The following is a 6924-nucleotide window of genomic DNA, read 5'->3' as shown; positions in this document are numbered from 1 at the left end:
TTTACGCCGTTTTTGTTAATCGTCCTTTTTCTGTGTCTCTCTAATTCCCGGGGTTGTCGCGACGCTCGTAGGCCGATCCTTCGTGCGCCCTATATCCTGCGGCTTCGCCTCGCACGGCACACACAACAGCTGACGACACACAAGAGAGGCGCTTGTTTGCTGATGATGAGCAGGCCGTGCTTTCACCGCTTCCTGCGTCTCTACACACTTTATTTGAGCTGCTGCTGCTGCTGCTGTGCCGTTTGATGGTGGTAGTAGCGGTGCACTACTACCACAGCCGGCTCTCGGAGTCGTCCCGAAACCGTGTTCGCACACAATATGCACAGCGCCACGATCCAAAAGGTGCTGCTGCTGCTGCTTCAAACGCAGCTCTCTGCTTCGTTATCCTGCCGCACACACATGGGAACACACCTCTGTCGACGGACGCACGCACTCACACACACACGCTCACTCGACCAATTGCAATGAAATTAGTGCAAAGTGGCCTTTTTGCTTTCGTGCCAAACAACGCGCGACAAACAAGGCTGACTCGATTTCTTTGGCAACCTATCAGCGCGATCCTCAAGGATCCTGTTTGGCAGCTGCTGCCCCCGAGAGATGTTTCATTTTCCTTTTCCACCTATTTTTGCCACTTTTTGTTACGCACACAAGCACCTATAGGGGTTGCACCTTCCTTTACCACCGCTGACACTCGCAATACGGTGCACAACACCACACACTTGGCTGGAATGGAATATATGGCTCATTTAGCTTCTACTGACCACTGCACGCACGAATCCAAAACAATATTGTAAAGAGCAAGAAAACGAAAGAAAATGGGAAGATGAAATCAATTCGCGATTCAGACGGAAATACACTTGGGACACTCGTCACATACACACCCAAAAAGGGTATCCTTTCGGCACGCACCGTTCGCATCGTGTGACGCACACACACAAGTGTCTCTCTTCTCATTCACAGCTGCTCCACCGTTACGCACACAACCCCGGGTATCCTTGCGCCGTACACGTGATTTGCCTTCTGCCATCCTCTGGCCACAGCAGCAGGGTCCGTCACAGGCGCACACAAACACACATCGGGTTCGGCGGGTGGTCTACGTTTTCACAACGAGTGCACAAAGCCTTACGCACACACACACACACCAACGGAGCCGCAGTACGCCCTCTTTTCTACGGACACGGCGGGCTCCGTAAATGATTAGTGAATCTCTTTAAACAACGAAGCAAATAGGTACACTGTTTCTGCGGAAATAATACCAACTCTGAACGATTCTCGCCTTGCAAAGGACATTAGGGCACATGATGTGAAAAAAACATTGGGTAACGCCCCTCGGAGACATGTTTTTCTGCATGGCGAACGGCCGACGTTTACTTTGATTCCTCAACAACGTTTCTGTGCATTTTTTCCAACCCTAACAACCTCTTACTCACGCCTCACTACACCTTCTGACGCGCAATCATTTCCCTTCTCTACTAACGGGAAACATAATTTCCGATGTTGATCCTTTTGCTGGCCACTCTTTTCTGCACCGTGATCAAATTTTGCCAATTCATCCGCACCCCGTCCGGGATCCGCGTGTTTCCAGGGTTCCGGAGAAAATCCATTTCCTGACTCCAGACACACTATTCAGCCATTCAGAATGACGAGTCAGTGTGCCGTGTGAATCATGACCAGTGCATTAACTCTGATTCGATTTCTTGTTCTCTGTTATTAGGGAAATGTTTTACGCGTTACACGGTGGCACTCCTTGGGAGTTGGAATCTCCAAATATTCGGCTAGCCCTAGCTCTACACACACTTTGGAATTAACGGAGATCTTAAGGCGACGGGCCCCCTGGAGCCATTATTCTTGGCATGCGGCACTCCCGCAACGAAACGATTCACAAACACGTGCCCAGGGAAAATGCTGAGCAGCAAGGATCCGTGGATGTTCGCCAGTTCCCTCCTGTGTGCCGGAATCATAAACTACACAATCGTAGAAAATTGCAGACCGGTTTCGATAGGGTACAGCAAAAAAAACGGGCAACACAAACTGGAACACCACCACCATCGCTGATGATGACGGCACAACACCACCGCAGGATTATGCTGGCGACGGCGCAGGAGGTCACAGCGCGCGCCGTTCCCCCTTCTTCGCTTGGAAGAAACGAAAAAAAAATATTGAGTTGCAGGAGGCGGCGAACGACGAGACGATCTGGTTTTCTTTTCGCTCTCGCAGTCACCTCCAGCGGTATACAAATAAATATGCAGCTGCCTGTTCAGGTATGCGCGTGGCTCTGTGTCCGTCTGAGGGCAGCGCGCGTAAAATTATGAAATTACGATCGCGGGCCGTTACCACACAATACATCCTTCCTCTCTCTGTGCAATCGATGCTACTGTTGCAAAGGCCCCGAAATGTGAACGGTTTGCATCGCTTCAGCGACGACGCCGCCGCACCCGCGCCACACACGCGCGGCCACGGGTTCATGGCAGTTGACCTTAACAACTGAACCGAGAACCGGTCCTCTCGCGCGACCAGGTGCGGGTGATGTTTTGTGGGCCGCCACTCCACCTTTTGAGCCGTGTGCGCCACCAACAAATTTTACGGGTTGTTCCCTTTGTTATGGGGTTGTCCCATGCAGCAGACAGACAGCCAGCCAGCCAGCCAGCCAGCCAGGCAACCCTTTGCCGTGTTTGTGGATGTGTGCGTACGGGCCCGTCTAGTTAGCTATGCAAAGAACCGAACGATCGGACTCAGAGGTCTCAGCATAGAGAGTTAAATCATATAGCGCCGCCTGTGTCTGCAGGATATCGCTGGCTTCCTTTTATGCAAACTCATTCGGCACACAGCGACACGGATTTGGCTCTCTCTTTCACTCGCACTCGCGGGCCTCGGCTGCTCCTGATTGTTGCTGTCAAGGAAAACTTCTTTCTTTCAGCCGTCTGCGCACCCGAGTGCAGCACCTCAGCAACCCGCGGGTCCTTGGGCTGGGAAAAGAGGCAAAAACGCGGACTACTGAGTTGTTGTCACTTCACTTTTCGTCATACAATTTAATCGAACACGTACTGTAACCCCCCACCCCCGGGGCGGGAGAAGCCGACACAATCTGTCACGACACAAGCAAGAGGAGGAAGTCAGAGGCGGCGACGCGCGCTCAACACACACCTTTTGTTTTTTTATTCTGCTTTCTTCTTGTTCTTCGCTACCCGGCACCGAGCAAGTTAGCGAGTGTGTGTGTGTGCTAAGGTGTGCACAGCGCGAAAAAAAACACTTTTTTCTGCACTCTTGTGAACAGAAGAAAAAAAACTACGGCGCGTCTTGTGAGGAATCACAATCACGAATCACGGAACACCGTACCCGTTGCGAAGCAGCAAGCAAGGATCACGCACGAAAGGAAAACTACACTCCGAAACAGAATGTCGCAAACCGTATCGCCATGTTTTCGGGGATGGCGAAGAAGAAGTCGAAGGCAAAGACAAACCCGCGGTCGTGAACGAATGAATGCTCGAGAAAGAATAAATCCAAAGTTCATGTTCGGTTTCCAGCAGCCTCGTGAAAGATAAAGAGAGCGATAAAGAGAGAGGGAGAGAGAGAGAGAGAGCCAATGAAGCTGGTGCTGGTGGGCAGAAAAAGGGAACAATGAAGCTGGTGCTGGTGAGCAAAAAAAGGGAATTTCATATTTCATCTCGCTTTGAAATTCAGCAGCACTGACACTTCACTGACAGCAAAATTGACAGCGAAAATTCAAATTCGCCAAATGAATTAGGCGCAGGGAATGAACTCTCTTTAATTGGGTGAACTCTCTGGAATGAACTCTCTTTAATTGGGTGAACTCTCTGGAATGAACTCTCTCGAATTGGGTGAACCACCGATCGAATTGACAGCATTTAGCAACTCACAGCATCAGTCGCGCGTTTGCTGTCAGTCAGTCAGTGTAATAATAAAAAAAGAAAAAAGAAAACTTTGTTGGTAAACAAATCGCAAAGCGCAAAACAAATCACACGAGGAATTTTTCATTATAATTTATTTCTGTAATTAACTGTTTCAGTCGAAGCGTCTGTTCAGGTCTTCGAAGCGTTCTAAAGTTTCACTTTCAGACGAGTAAGTTGATGGTAAACAAGAATCAATATGTATCATAGCACATTTCTTTCCAGAATCTCGCCTATACAGGGTGCGATTGAAAAGTAATGAGCCTTTTTTTTTTTAAGCAGTTTTATTAAACCTTTTGGCTTACACAACTAATATTCTTCAAAATAGGACCCTTGAGCGTCAATACACCGCTGGTAGCGGTCCTTCCACTGCAGGAAACATTTTTTAAACTCATCCGCCGGAATCGCGTTCAATTCGGCTGTCATAGCTTTTTGGATCGCCTCGATGGAGTCGAAACGCCTTCCCTTCAGCTTCCTTTTCCGGGGGGGACAGGTCTGGGCTATAGGGAGGGTGGGGGAGCACCGGAACCCCCATCTTAGCCAGTGCAGAGGTGCAGAGGAAGGCGGTGTGCGCCGGCGCATTGTCGTGATGAAAGGTCCAATTGTTGACGAGGTCGGGCCGAACCCGGGCGACGCGGTTTTTCAGCCGAAGGAGCACTTCTTTGTAAAATGCCGCGTTTACAGTGCTTCCTTGAGGTATAAACTCCTTGTGGACGATGCCTCGAGAGTCAAAAAAAATGATCAGCATGGTTTTCACCTTGGATTTCGACATGCGCGCCTTCCAGATCGCTGTTCGTCTTCGACGTCCTCCCGGCCTTCCTTGAACAACTTGTGCCACCGTTTTACCTGGGCACTGGACAGAGATTGGTCCCCGTAAGCCTCCTTGAGTAGCCCAATGGTTTCGGTACTCGTTTTGTTCAGCTTTACGCAAAATTTGATCGAGTAACGTTGATCCAACGATCGCTGCATTTTCGCCACTGCAAAATCCTAACACACTTTTAAAACAGCTTTCACGCGCGAAGCGATGTTGACTGCACCGCTGTTGCCAGTGAACTGAAACCTTTTTCCCGTGGAAGGGGAAGGTTCAACCTACATTTTCCCCCACCAGCCGATTCGGTTGGTCGCTTGCCGGACGCTCCGCGCGGGAAGGCTCATTACTTTTCAATCGCACCCTGTATGTCGAATGTGCCTGTCGGCTGATGGCGCTTTGCAGCCGATTACTTCCGATGAGCGGGGCGCATATCTTTTGCAAAAAATACTTGCTGTTGAGGTAATATGTCCTTCTTAAAGCAGTCTTCTAATCCTTCTATGTAATAATAAACCTTTGTCCAGACAACAATCGCAAAGCGGAAAAACGTTTCTCTGTAATAAACTGTTGGAGTGAAAATGACATCTTCGAAGCCGTCTGAAGATTTATTTGCAGCCGAGTAAGTTGCCGGGGAAACAAGAGTAAATATATTTAATAGCGCATTTATTGGTTGTTTTTAATTTATCGACCTATGCAAATATTTAACAAAAACAATTGAACAACTCTCTTCAACTAACAGACAGTAACTTTGCCGCCTTTTACTTACCACACGGACGGACCAAAGCAGCAAATCCCCATGCTGTTAGCGTTCTTCAGGCATACAAAAGCGAGTGGCGAATTATTTTGTAAAGTAATTCGTTAGTTTATTAGACTGCCTTGTATATATTGTTCTGGTTTCCTCGCTGCCGATCATAAATCACGCGTCATTATAACACGTTTGTTTACAGAGGATAATGTAGGTTCTTATTTGTGATGTATTTTTAAATTTTAACTATAAATTATTTTTAGAAATCAACTTACCTTTTCGATTTCTATTTTCTCGGGCCAACAACATGAATGTAAACTCGTTCTCTCTGTAGCATATCGATATACTCAGCCACGTATACCTGTATCTGCAACTCGTCCGAGCAGCCACATCCCGTACGCATCGCAGTTACAGGTACCGCGCCTAGCCGCCTCGACCGACAGGGTGCATCGCAGACAGACCCGACGCATCGCAGCCAAGGCACCAAAGATCCCGACCGGACCATAAACCCAGGTATCCGCGCCTATCCGCCTCGACCGACAGGATGCATCGCGGACAGACCCGACACATCGCCGCCAAAGCACCATAACCCACCGATCGCCGCACCAAGCACATCACCGACATGCTTGGACTGGACCATCGATACCTGACCCTAAACAGGTAGATACCTGACCCTAATACCTGAGATACCTGAGATCGATACCTGGCCCTAAACAGGTCGCCGGTTAGGGAACAAGTTAGGCTCAGTTAAGCATAGGGAAACTAGATTAAGGCAGTCTATTCTGAACATTGAACGAATAAAGACCTGAACGGAATCCTCCGCTCATAATTATATGACATCCGTCAAATAAAGTGCTGGCATTTCATCATCACACGTGTACAAAAACAAGTGATTTTCTTATGTTAAATCGGCCGGAGCATAGAAAAATTGAAACTACGTTAAACTCGACGGACTATAAGTTTATGTGGATTGTGCTTTGTTGGTGTTTAGTTGGTGTTAAATTGGTTAGTGTAATACTCTCTTTCACGATCATTGTTGTGTTTTGGTTGACTAATCCGTTTCACTTACCGTAGATTACGGGTATTAAGACCTACACCTATTAAGACCCCCCGGATTTTAGACTGAATTTTTTTGCAAAAAAGGTGGGTCTTAATACCCGTAATCTACGGTACTCAAAAAAACTGATGATCTCATACGTGTGATTTTGCAGCTCCGGATTCACCATGGCAGCAAACAAAGACGGCGTAAATCTTCAACAACACCTTTACTTTTATCTGATGGGACTCTGCAACAAACAACAAATTGATTTTTCAATACTTTACGAAGGCAACGATCGTACTTACGGGGCCTTCGACGATGTGATTCTCAAAACACACGGTCAGAAACAGACGGAAACGCCACCGGCATTATATTTGTTTCAAACAAAACAAGCCATGAGTGAGTCAAAAGAAATCTCTATCGA

Source organism: Anopheles cruzii, chromosome 2 (assembly GCF_943734635.1).
Source record: "Anopheles cruzii chromosome 2, idAnoCruzAS_RS32_06, whole genome shotgun sequence".
In the NCBI taxonomy this organism is placed as follows: domain Eukaryota; kingdom Metazoa; phylum Arthropoda; class Insecta; order Diptera; family Culicidae; genus Anopheles; species Anopheles cruzii.
The sequence above is the reverse complement of the archived record's forward strand: the minus strand, read 5'-3'. Positions refer to the sequence as shown.